Source organism: Equus caballus, chromosome 5 (genome assembly GCF_041296265.1).
Source record: "Equus caballus isolate H_3958 breed thoroughbred chromosome 5, TB-T2T, whole genome shotgun sequence".
Classification (NCBI taxonomy): Eukaryota; Metazoa; Chordata; class Mammalia; order Perissodactyla; family Equidae; genus Equus; species Equus caballus.
This window is the reverse complement of record NC_091688.1, coordinates 75,531,938-75,545,557: the sequence shown is the minus strand read 5'-3', so window position 1 is coordinate 75,545,557 and position 13,620 is coordinate 75,531,938. Positions and strand designations below refer to the sequence as shown.

The 13,620-nt window shown below is 38.5% G+C and overlaps 1 protein-coding gene across 1 annotated transcript in view; it reads right to left on the bottom strand.

Annotated features, from left to right (window-relative positions):
• ALG14 (ALG14 UDP-N-acetylglucosaminyltransferase subunit) overlaps positions 1–13,620 on the bottom strand; it is a 91,411-nt gene that overhangs the window by 29,359 nt on the left and 48,432 nt on the right. The gene's annotated exons all lie outside the window — the stretch shown is intronic.

The window sequence follows — 13,620 nt, the reverse complement described above, 5'->3', positions numbered from 1 at the left end:
CAAGGTAGGGATATCCCCTTTTATCTCTTCTTTTCAACATTGTACTAGAAGTCCTAGCTAATGTACTAAGATAAGAAAAGGAAATAAAAAGTGTACCGATTGGGAAGGAAAAAACAAACCTGTCTTTGTTCAAAGATGGCATGATTGTCCATGTAGGAAATCTGAAAAAACTGACCAAAAAGTTTCTTGAACTACTAAGTGATTATAACAAGGTTATATGATATAAGGTTAACACAGAAAAGGCAATTACTTTCCTATTGAACAACTGGAATTTGAGATTAAAAACACATTACCACTTATATTAGCACTCAAACAATGGAATACTTAGGTATAAGTAACAAAATACGTACAAAATCCATATGAGGAAAAATACAAAACTCTGATGAACAAAATCAAAGAACTAAATAAGTGAAGAGATATTTCATGTTCATGGATAGGAAGACTCAATATTGTCAAGATGTCAGTTCTTCCCAATTTGATCTATAGATTCAATGCAATCCGAGTCAAAATCCCAGCAAGTTATTTTGTGGGTACTCACAAACTGATTTTCAAGTTTATATGGAGAAGCAAAAGACATAGAATAGCCAACATAATATTGAAGAAGAAAGTTGGAGGACTGACACTACCTGACCTCAAGACTACTATAAAGCTACCGTAATCAAGACAGTGTGGTATTGGTGAAAGAACAGACAAATGGATCAAAAGAATAGAATAGAGAGCCAGAAATAGAGCCACATGAATATAGTTAATTGCTATTTGGCAAAAGAGCAAAGGCAACACAATGGAGCAAAGATAATTTTTTCAATAAATGGTCCTGGAACAACTAACTGAATATCCACATGCAAAAAAATGAATCTTGACCCTCACAAAAACTAACTCAAAATGGATCACAGACCTAAATGTTAACTGCAAATCTATGAAATCCCTAGAAGATAACACAGGAGAAAATCTACATGACCTTGGGTTTGATGATGACTTTTTAGATACCATACCAAAGGTAAGAAAGAAATAATCGATAAGTTGGACTTCATTAAAATAAAAAATTTCTGTTCTTCAAAGACACTGTCAAGAGAATGAAAAGACAAGCCACAGACTGGGAGAAAATATTTGTGAAAGACTTATCTGATAAAGGACTGTTATCCAAAATATACAAAGAACTTTTAAAACTCAACAATAAGAAAATGAACCAACTAATTAAGAAATGGGAGAAAGATCTTAACAGGTACTTCATCAAAGATATATGTGGAGATGGCAAATAAATGTATGAAAAGATGCTCCACATCATATGTCATTAGGGAAAGGCAAATTAAAACCACAACGAGATACCAGTACATACCCACAAGAATGGCCAAAATCCAGAACATTGATAACATCAAATCCGGATGAAGATGTGGAGCAACAAGAACTCTCATTCATTGCTGATGGGAAGGCAAAATGGTACAGCCACTGTGGGAGACAGTTTGGTGCTTTCTCACAAAACTAAATATTCTCTTACCATATGATCCAGCAATTGCATTCTTGGTATTTACCCAAGGAACTAAAAACTTACATCCACACAAAAACCTTAACACAGATGTTTATAGCAGTTTTATTCATAATTGCCAAAACTTGGAAGCAGTCAAGACGCCTGTCAGTAACGAACGGATAAACAAACTGTGGTAGATCCAAACAATGGAATATTATCCAGTAATAAAAAGAAATGATCTATTAAGTCATGAAAAGACTTGAAGGCACCCTAAATGCATATTACTAAGTGAAAGGAGGCAATCAGAAAAGACTACAAACTGCATGATCGTAACTATATGACATTCTGGAAAGGGTAAAACTATGGAGATAGTGAAAAGATCAGTAGTTGCTAGGGATTGGGGGGAGGGAAGGATGAATAAGCAGAGCATAGAGGATGTTAAGACAGTGAAACTATTCTGTTTGAGACTATAATGGTGGATACACGTCATTATACATTTGTCAAAACCTATAGAACGTATAACACCAAGAGTGAACAATAATGTAAACTACAGACTTTGGGTGATAATGATGTGTCAATGTAGGTTCATCAATTATAACACATGTACCACTCTGGCAGGGGATGTTGATAATGGGGGAGACTATGCACATGTCAGGGCAGAAGGTACTTGGGAAATCTCTGTGCCTTCTGAATTTTGCTGTAAACCCAAAACTGCACTAAAAAAAATAAAATCTATTTTAAAAAAAGTGAGAGAAAGAAACAAGAAGCTACTGTATACTGATACTCTATTAGCCATGTAACTATTCATTTGTGTATTATGGATTTAGAAAATACCACAAGGATGAGTTAGTTCTTTTTGCCATTACTAAGTTCTACAAAGAAAAGAAAGTGCTTGTTGATTAGAAGGGAAAAAAATATCAGAATATCATTCCATATTTAGTGAAAAGTACCACAAATTTGGAAAATAAAATTCCAGTTCCAACAGGGCCTAGCAGAAATAAAAACAAGCAAAGTTCTCCATTATATTAAACAAAGAAATTGAATAAAGTCAGAGGAAGCATTCTGACCATATATTTAGAATACTGTGTGCTGATCTGGCCACACTATGATCAGAAAGCCAAGTCAGGAAATAATGAGAGATGGTGGGGATATCTAAATTAGCCTAGAAACCTGAAGGTCTCAAGTACTTCCATATAAAATAGGATTAAGATTCTTTATTATTCCTTATTATTGCAATTAAAAAACTAAATTTGATTACTAAGTGTTTTAGTGTTCACTTTTAATGAGTAAAAGTGATAAAAAGTGAAAATAATTGAAACATTTAACCAAATTTAATTAGTGTTTCCTCATATGAACTTCCATGTAAACATGATTTAGATTTTTTGGTGAATGTCACTGTAACCCAAAATCTTTAGGGAAATAATACCATTCAACTCAGTCAGAAGTGGAGCTGGATCTAAACTTTTATGAACTATTTCACAGTTGTTCTGTCTTATTAGAACAAGCTACCATGTTATTGTAGTAGAGCCCAGTAGGATTTTGCTGCTCATTAAATAGTAATTAGTTCTCCATATTTGTTACTAAGAAATACAAATGGCACATTTGGTGGTCACCAAGGCTGTGTTAGCAGACTTAGGGAAAGTTCTGAGGTACCTCTGATCAGGCAGTACTCTGCAAGTTAGTCACATACTCCATCATCATATACTGGGTTCCCTTTGAGAACATCTACACTCCAGGGCCAACAGGGCCTGTTCCAGGCAGCCCTGCTTTGGTGGAATTTCCTAGTACAGTACTTTAGAATCAGCGAATCAAAGACCCTTAAAGCTGGAATTACCTTAAAGATCAAAAGTGATATCACAGGGAAAAAGTATAATCTGTTAAGATGCCGTTCAACTCTTTCTTGTGTTTGCACTGTTGATTAAACAACAAAACAAAATAAAACAAACAAAAAACAATCCAGAAGAATCTGTCCCTCTCATCACAAATATAAGGGTTGCTCTATAGGTATAAATATAGAATTGTCTCATTTTTCCAGTACAGGATAAACAATAGACTGTATTTTAACTTGACCAAAAACTACTGTTTATTCACAATTTATCCTAACCCTCCATTTCTTTTGATGGAACTAAGTTTTCTGTACTTTATTATAAAAATACAGCAACAAGAACTTGACATTTACAGCATTTTGCCAACAACTAAAAGAAACAATCTCCCAAATCTGCACTAGCTATGCAGACAAAAGAAATCAAACAAATACTTCAGAGTTCCAAAACTAATTTATTGCTCTAACGGGGACTAGACTCCAACTTGGATATGATACTGTTTTCATGTCCCCAGAGAGATAAACGCTTCAGCATATATTTTTAGCCATGAGTTATTATTTTAATAGTATTGCCTTTAAATCATTTTTCCTTAAAAAAATAAAACAAAAAACCCTCCAGCATTTCTAACTTTATGCTTCTCTAATTTAATTATGTGATTCGTCTATGAAGCAATGGTTTGGTTTACTTTACCCAACTTTTACCATTTTGTGTTTAGAATCATTCTCTGAAATCCAAATTGGCTGATTACTGAAGAAGTTCTCATTACTCCCCGGAGACTGTGGGAGCCTGGGCTTCTAGCATTGTTCACTGTTTGGCTGGGAAACAGGCTTCCTCTTGTAGTGCCCGATCTGTTATTGATTTAAAAACTGACCTAAAGGGCTACTTGTTCTGGGCTCTCTGAAGTGCATTGGCTGCTCCTGCCTTCTGGAACTATACTGTCAGACACCCTGAGCCCTCATGCTATATTCTTCACTATGCAGTCTGTGCAGCCGGGAATAATGGAATAATGGTTAATTAATTTGCTCTCACCTCCTAAAGAGGGCCTGGGAAATAAAACGCCTCCAAATAGTCACACTCGTGCTTCTGTATCGAACCTTGAGGTAGGTCAGTTCAGTTACTGGTCCACATGATCCCTCCATCCTAGCCTAGGGCTTGGGACCATGCCTGTCTCCTGGATGATAGACTCTTGTGAGCATAACTGCCATCCACTTTATCATAGTCATCTCCATCTTCCACAGTGCCCAGCTCAGGTCTCAGCTCACAGCAGTCAGTCAATGCAAAATAATAACAAATTTGTGGATAATTTATTTATTTACAATTGTTTGTAAATTTATTTACAAATGATCTTTATTTGTAAATAACAAGCTTATACAATAACAAATTCAGAAATAAGTAACTTTAACAGATAGATATTTAGACGATAATCAGTAAAACCTTGTTCTGATATTTAGGTTTTATGATCCTAGGAAATGGCATAAGAAAGCAACTCTAAAGTGATAGTTGCAGGTCCTCTTAAAAAATAAAAAAACAATTCAATGAATAACATTATCCCTTAGAATCAAGTGGGCATTTTGGCGGAATGGCAGCAGAGGAAGCCCTGAGTTCCTAAGTCTTGGTTATGTTTCCTAATCCTCTTTAATCTTTAATCTGGAGCTTTGCACAGTTTTAAACTTGCCACGGCACTCTTAGAAGAGGAGGTCCAAGTTCCCACGCTCTTTGATAACTAAGAGGACAGGGCACACTCGGCTGGTGGTGACAGAGAGAGAGTCACAGTAATAAAGGTGACCCAGGAGGCGGTTCAAGGGTCCCCTAAACTCCATTTACCTCTCAGTGGGACCTAGGGAGGAAAAAAGGGTGGTAGCGAAGGAGGAGATATTTAACTGACAGAGAAGAAAGGCAGTGCAGTGTTCTGCAGGGAGCTGAGATCAGGAGCCGCTAATTTTTGTCATGGTGTGTTCCAGTTTCTTAAAATCCACTTATTAATCAAAGACCTCTCTAAGCACCCAACACATCGCTAAGCTCCATGGGGGATAATAATAAAGCCAAAAGACTTAGTTTTTGGCCCTTAAAGTGCTCACAATCTAATTTGGGGGAGGAGAAATGTAACGGAAGTGAGATGACTAGAGAACAACTAAATGTTAACCTATAAGTTCAAGAAGAGTTCACAGGAGTGAAAGATCTGCATGGAGTGATAGCGTGAGATAAAGTTCAGAAGATGCTTCCAGAAAATGAGGAAATGAATGGTGTAACTGAGAACCGCCCATGAGCTCCACCTTGAAAGGGGAGATTCAGGAGGATGTCCCTGAATGGTGGTCCAGCAGGAGAGAGCTGAGAACCAGGTAATTCCTGACAGACTGCTTTGGAAGGGCCGGAGTCTGTGATGAAAACAGAACAAGAGGGCCAAGAAAGAAAGAACAGAGAAGCAAATAATCCTTGGTTGTTTTCATGCCTGAAGGGGCTCACTATGGCATGAAAATCAACATGAAAACAGTTAGACATACCACATCATCCACGTCGGGCACTGTGCAGACATTCCTTGGCCTAAGTTTAAAATATTTATTAACTCCTTGTTAGTCTCTCAATTTTTGGAAAAGAATATTTAACCTAGTGACAAAGGGGTGGGGAGTGATCTAAGAACCTACTACGAAGGCTCTTTATGCACATACTGATTATGTTCACATAAGACCATGAAGTAGGGATTATGGTCCCTATTCTACAGATGAGGAAAAGAAAGTTTATGGAGATTAAATAGTTCACCTAAACTTGCCCAAATATCAGAATGGCAGACCTAGATTCTGAACCCTAGTATGCTCGGTGCCCAAGCCCATTTCTTCTACTCCAACTCTAAGGTTACCCTTAGAGAGGAGAGAAATCTAAGTTTCATTTGTACTGTGGTCTAGAGCTGAGCCTGGAGCTGGGAGGGAGAAGAACTGGGTTTTTATCTGTGCTTTGCTATTAGTTCTAAGAGTCTGGACAAAGCATTCCCCCTCTTGGCTCTATTATCTTAACTTTAAAAAGAGGATGTAGGATTAAATAATTGCTAAGGTATTATCTATAAAAGTTTATGATTCTAAGCGTGCAAGTAGATTCCCCACCAGGATTGACTTAATATGACTGTTCTAATAAAAAGAGGGAGGGGACTATGAGGATACACAATGATCTTTGTATCTAGAAATCCACCAAGATATAAATAGTCTAATAAATATTAACTATTCTGCCACAACAGCAGTGGCAGCTCCAGGACTTTAAAGAGGAAGGGTTCAGGGACGGCAGGTTTGTCTTGCTACTGTGCACAGTAAGCCCACTGCCTTCACTTACACGGCCTGCATTTAGTCCTCCATGACGTGTATGAGGCCTACAAGCCACCTCTATGTACTGCTACCACCCATTAGGGTCCTCAGGAAAACGTCTGAAGGCTTGGACAGAAACATGCTCCACTCAGGGAACCTATATAAATGATACATCCAGAGTAAGAGACCACAGAGAGCGCATATCCTGTACAGGGCAGTCACTACTCAGCTCCGGCTAATATCCACCCTGCAGTCATCTGCCTTTCTGATTTTTCAAAAAGAGCCAGGAATATGGGTTTTTGTGCAATGTGAAATGCCTTAAACAACTATGTGGTCCAAATTCTGATTCTATGTGAATATGTGACATTCTGATTCTGTGTGACAGAATATGTTTTTATCTACATGTGGCTCAAGGATCATCAGTTTACTTCAGAATTAGCTGACAAAAAAGAGAAGGCAGGAAGCCTGATGAGCGCTGGTCCTAAACTAAAAAGAGAGGGCTCACTGAAGTGGAAAAGGAAAAGTCATTGAGACAGATCTTATCCAATTCACATTTGAATACAGTCCGTCAATAATCCATAAGCTCTCACACATGTAACTCCCATAACGTTTATGACTCGTCTCCACGCCTATCCACTTCCTATAGTCAAGAGCAAGAAAGCTCTTACAACAAAGGTGAATGCGTGGGTTTAGGGACAGAAAAATTAGGAGAATTGTTGAAAATTAAAATTAAGTTCTATTTGCCAACAGGCCTAAGGGAAGCAGAACTCCTGCAGTAGAAGCTGATCACGGCAGCTGCCAGGGAGCGGCGCTTAACAGGCCAGGCCCCAGGGACTCCATAAAGAAAGCAAGGCGGGAGAGGGTCTCAGAAGATGGAAGCAGGGGCTTCAACACGATCCAATGTGGGCGGAGACGCAGGTGAGGGAGAGGAAGAAAAAGAACAAAATATGAAAAGAGACAGAAGAGAGAAGAAGGCCACAGAGAATGCACAGGGCAGTGATAGAACAGTAGCCAAGCCTTCCAAATGTGTGTTACGGGTGACAGGTGCTCCTTACATAAACCACGAGGAACCCCAGAAAGACTCTAAGGGCCAAGGCATCATCATAATTTAAAAAACATGTTTTGGGCATCCACTATATCTAAGATACCACGAGGTGCAGGAGCTCCAAGGAGCGCAAGCCATTCAGGCAGGAGTTAGTGGTTTTGAGTGGTAGGAAATCATCTTCCTGGCAGAGGGAGTGGCCTGTTTAAAAGCAAGCAGATCTGACATCTCTACTCCTTCCACTGTGGCTTATTATTCCCATTTGATAGGGAGGAGGAGCTAAGCTCAGAGAAGCTAACTGATTAGCTTCAACTCACACACCTAAGTATTGACAAAGCTGAGAATAAACCCAAAACCTCCTGATTCCCAGTATGGCATTTTTTTTCTCCTGTATCACAACTAAGGTATAATGGATACAAACTAAAGAAAACAATACTACGGAAATTTCAAGAAAAAGCGTAAAGCAAATACTCAGTGAAATCTTGATGAAACCTATATAACAAAAATGGAGAACTCTTCTGTGACCTGAACACTGGAAGTCTGCCATTACTAAGTCTCGTCCAGTTCCCACAGAGAGGAGGGAAATCCACACCACACCCACTCCCAGCTCCTACCCGGCCCCAATTCTCTTCTCCCTTGGTAGTGAGCAGTGAGGAATTTTTTCTCGCTGTGTGATTTCACAGAGATGAATCATGGCTCCTTGAAAAGCTGACACAGGAAAGTTGGCTTAGGAATAATAAAACAACAACAGATCAAGTCCCCTGAGCTCCGGGCACTGCCTCCACTAACAAGACTTATCTACAAAATACTGTATTGTGTAAACAAAACTTTAGAAAAATAGCATCTGGAGCTTTGAAGATTTGAGCATGTGACACCTGTCTTTAGAGAAAAGTAATTATTTAGCCCATAAGAGCAAACCTGTTTTCATAAACTGTCAGCTGTAAACATTTTTTAAAATGGCTTTGTCAAAGATTTGTATAAATGGCTTAAATGTGAAATCAGGAAGACCAAGAATGCAAAAATGGTATTCTCCTAACAAGTGGAATTTGCTGCCCTTTGCAATTCTACAATTCTGATCCCACTGCAGATTTCATTCTTTCTGGCAGAATATGGAAATTTTGACATCATAAACATATGAAACTTATAAATCTGGTATTCACATTTCTTAAAAGGAATGATCAGTCACAACATGTTCTTTCTGTAATTCAAAGGTCTGACCAGCAGGGAACTTCCTGCTATTTTTAAGAGTGGAGAATACCAGTTCAAGCTCCCTAACCTGTTTCTAATCGGGTCTTCTCCACTCCTCTAAACAATAATGCCAAAATATCTTTTTCTGTAAGCCACAACAATGTTTGAAATTTGTAAGGTGCTTACTCATTCCTCTTAGTAAATCTACGGTGTTCAGAGTTTCCTCATCTCCAATTGTAAGAATATTTATATAATGATTTGCCCATGTGTCTTAGACAAAATCAGAGTTTGCCCTTTTGACCCTGCGGAGAGGCTCTAAGGAAGGTGAGAAGCACTTGGCTTACACCTCCTATAAAATGCTGTCCTGGTATAAATGGAATCTTGAATCTCAGCCTCCATGTGGAGAAGTGATAAGCTCTCTGCAGCTGGTTTAACTTTAGCTTTGTCTAGCACTAGAAAAAGAAATCCATAAGCAGGAGGCTTCAGTGTATTCATGCTACAAGAAATAAGAATTGGGCCAGCCCTGTGGCCTACTGGTTAAGTTTGGTGTGCTCCGCTTTGGCGGCCCAGGTTTGCTTCACAGGTGTGGATCTACACCACATACAAAATAGAGGAAGATTCACACAGATGTTAGCTCAGGGTGACTCTTCCTCAAGGAAAAAGGGGAAGATTGGCAACAGGTGTTAGTTTAGGGCAAATCTTCCTCAAAAAAAAAAAAAAAAAAACAAAAAACCAAAAAAACACATTATACCAGGAGGCCAGGAGAAAAAGAAATCACCAAAAAATAGAGGAAACGCTAGCCTAAAAAGGTGCATTTTATCCAACGGCTCACGGGGAGGGAAACAAGAAATTCAAGACAGACTGTGAAAAAGATGGCATTTAGTCTCCAAAGGCTGTTAGAAAACATTGCCTAGGTTTCAATCTTTTTTTTTTTTAAATAAAGTAAGAATCCCTAAGTGGGTCCATGACACTTAAATACATTAAAGTAAAGCAACTGTTGATGGAAACATTTTAGAACCTAATATAGGTGGTGGTTGCACAACATTGTAAATGCACTAAATGCCATTAAATTGTACACTTTAAAACGGTTAATTTTACATTATGTGAATTTCATCTCAACAAAAAAAAGATGAAGTAAAGCAACTGTATACTGCTTAAGTTGAAAGAGAAACTTTTGCCATTTCCTTTTGATTGCTTTGACAAAGATAATATTTAACACTTCAGAAACGCGCTATCAAAAAAACCCTTAGATGAATTCCAGAGATTAATTCAGCGGGTGCAAAAGTTAACCAAGGAGCAGTCAGGCAATGTTTGTTTTTCCTATTCTATTTTTTTTCACCCCAATTAAAAGCTCTAAGCAGTCATGGCTAAGTTTTAAGAGCTTCTCCGACTCTTCCCATCCCATTTCCCTCCTAGCCAACTTCTCTCCTTCAATACTTCCTGAACTCTCACATGCCCCGAGCACTTAAACAGACGCTGGGATTGCCAAGACGAGTCACACATCTTACCTCTCCTCACGGGGTTCACAGCTGCATTCAGATTTCAAAACTCCCCACCTACTCCCATACCAACTGTCGTTCTAGACGCGTCCCAACCCTTCATGACGCCACTTGACTCGGACTGCAGTGGCCCTTCCTAAGCTCTCTCATTCCATACTCAATTATTTGCGTTCTGTTTGTGCTCCTTCCTTTTCCCTCAGACCAAAAGGATGTGTTAAAAATTCTACACAAAAATGACTTTATTGATTGCCAAATGCTATAAAAATAGAGCTATACTCATTCACACAAAACTGTAAAACAGGCAGTGACAGGCCGTGAAATGGACTGTTCCAGGAATCACTTATGCATCTAAACTTAAGATCATTTCAGATTTCCTTTCTCTTCCCCCCCCCCCCCCCGCTCTCACTTAGCCACCTGTGCCTCCTGCCACCCTTTCCACAAGGCCAGGTATCTCCAAGTTCACTGCCTCTGCCCACACATCAGTTCTTTCTTGAAGACAGCTTTGTTTCTATCACGCTTCCCTTACTCGTATCCTCTCACAACTGAATTCCTTTTCCTTCAACTTTCGTTTTTGTTTTCACCGTAGCCACAACGGTGTCACTGGGAAAACACGCTAGCTTTCACCTTGAAAGGAAGAGGCCCCAGAAGGCCCAGATCTCCTATGTGCCTGTGATGGGCTGGAACAGCAACAACTCAGAGAGCGACGCAGGCAAAGTGAAACGAGGAGAAAAACGGTAGGCAAAGCCACGCTGGCTTCTGCAGAGAGGAAAAACATAACGTTTGCCAAGTGGAAAAAGGATCAATTTAGAAAGGAAAGAAAAATCATTTTCAAGCTTCAGAGAGTCCCCCAAACTGGAGAGAAACTGAGATAATTCAAAGCAATCTCTAACTGATAATACACAGCCTAATTTTGACACAGATTTTGTTCTGAGGTCACTCAAAACGTGAAACAGAAGCTACAAGCTTTAAATTAAATACCTCGTTTGTGGATGGAAGCAGCTACAACACAGGTTGTCACTCAGCCAACGTGTCAGTGGCACAGCTGGTAATTTCACCATGCAGCTGGGAAAAGCAGTTTGTCAGTCATAAGAAACCAGATATGTGGGAGGATTTTCACATAAAATCACTTCTCACAGTGGACTCTGACCATCATCAGACTTGCCAAAGGCACGTACAATACAGAGCTGGTTCTTCTGTATCTTTATGAAGGTTGCCAAATTTACAGCGCATGTACGGAGCGGAAATACATGCTGGAAAAAGTCATCCCAGCATTACTTTAATGAGTTACAGACAACTGGTCAACAGAGGAACAGGGACTGAACAAACTTAAACCAATGGCTCCCAAGTACGACTTCATCAATCCTGGAAAACATGAGGCAGTAGACAATTGTGGTCTAATTGTTTCTTATTTGACTTGGCCTGAAAAATCTTATTCTCACTTTACTGCATTTATAAATAGGCATCTTGGGTCAGCTGACCTTTGCTTTATCTAGCTAAGTTTCCGTTAATATGTTATAAAGGTTTTTGATCAAAGAAAATATAATACCAGATGAAAGTCATTATACAAAGAAAATCAAACCAACAGCAATTAAAGGGAAAAACAAAGTTCCTGTAAGGGTTCTGGCATATCCACAAGAAGTTAATTGACTCTCTTTAATGTTTCAAACACATGTCAATCAATAGGCCAATAAAAATTTTATATACTATGCTAACAGTGGTAATCCTAGCGCAACCCAGTTTGTAGCTCACCACAGAAAATACCTAGTTAGAAAAAAAAAAATCACAGTATCCCACTTATGGACAATAACCCACTATCCATGTCATCAACTTGCTACTGCTATGAACTTAGACATTTCACAGCTTGAACTGGGTATGGAACATGGGGGAAAAAAATGACTAAGTAAAATAATGGCCTTCTTTCATACAAAGCACAGTGTACATGTAATAAATACATCTAAATTGGTCATGGTGAATTAAACCCGCTTCAGCTTCAGGCAAAGAGGCAGAGTATTAGGCTGAAATGGTCCATTTCTTTCCAATTTGTTATACATGTAGAATCTGAAATTTATTTTTTACTTGATTAAAAAATAAATTAGGTTTCATTTCGTATGCAGAGTTCTTTCCTTCAGTATTTCATTTAAGAACAGCCAGGGTGGAATGAAGCCAGTAATCAAACACTGCAGACTCAGGAAACCCTTCTGGTTTTTCAGCCTCTTAAGAAAGCCTGAGAAGAGCACAGTTTAGGGAGTGGGCGTCTTTGTTTTTGTGATGACTCATATCATCCAGTATTCATTCACTTATTTTTAAGTCATTCCACAAATATGTGGAAGGCACTTTTCTAGGAAGGGACCATGGGAAACACAAAAATACATGGCCTTTACCCTTAAGAACGTTACAGCTCTCCCTGCCCCCTAAACATAAGCAGTCCTCTTACTTCGGTTTAACGATCAGCAACCTCGTGAATTCAACTTTCTCTTCTTATCCTTGAAACAAACTAATTTCTCCTCAGGATTATATTTTGAGAGAGTATGAGATCAGCCTACTCACTCAGAGACTACTACTTTTAGGAGAAATTAAAGAAGACACAATAGCGAAGAAATCTTTGGGTTTCAAGATACAAAACAGTGAACTACAAGAAGTATTTAAAATTGTATTACTGTGGGATCAATGTATACATTACACAAGGTGAAAAAGATCATAGAATGGATTACAAAGGGCCAAGATCAATGGGACTATTTAGACACGGTTTTAGAAGAGCTAACGAAATATTCCATGTCTTTTGTATCTATCAATAGACCTATTAGATTGAAAATCAACAAAGATATAGAACTCAACATCATCATCCATTAAAAGGATCTCACAGACAATTATAGAACACTGCACACAACCACAGCAGAATACACATTCTTTTCAAGCGTCCATGAAATATTCACCAAGATAGACAGTATCCTGGATCATAAACCAAACCTCAACAAATGTGAAGACAGAGTATGTTCCCTGACTATAATGGAATCAAACTAGAAATCAATAACAGAAAGACAATACGAAAAAAATGTCCAAATACTTGGAAATTAAACAAAACACTCTAAATAATCCACGGGTCAAAGAGGAAGTCTCAAAGGACATAAAAAAATACTTAGAACCAAATGAAAATACAACATATCTTCATTTGTAAGATGAAGCTAGAGCAATGCTGAAAGAGAAATTTATAGCACTAAATGCTTACATTAGAAAAGAGGAAAGGTCTTAAATCAATAATCTAAGCCTCTACCTTAACAAACTAGAAAAAGAAGAGCAAAATGAAATCAAAGTA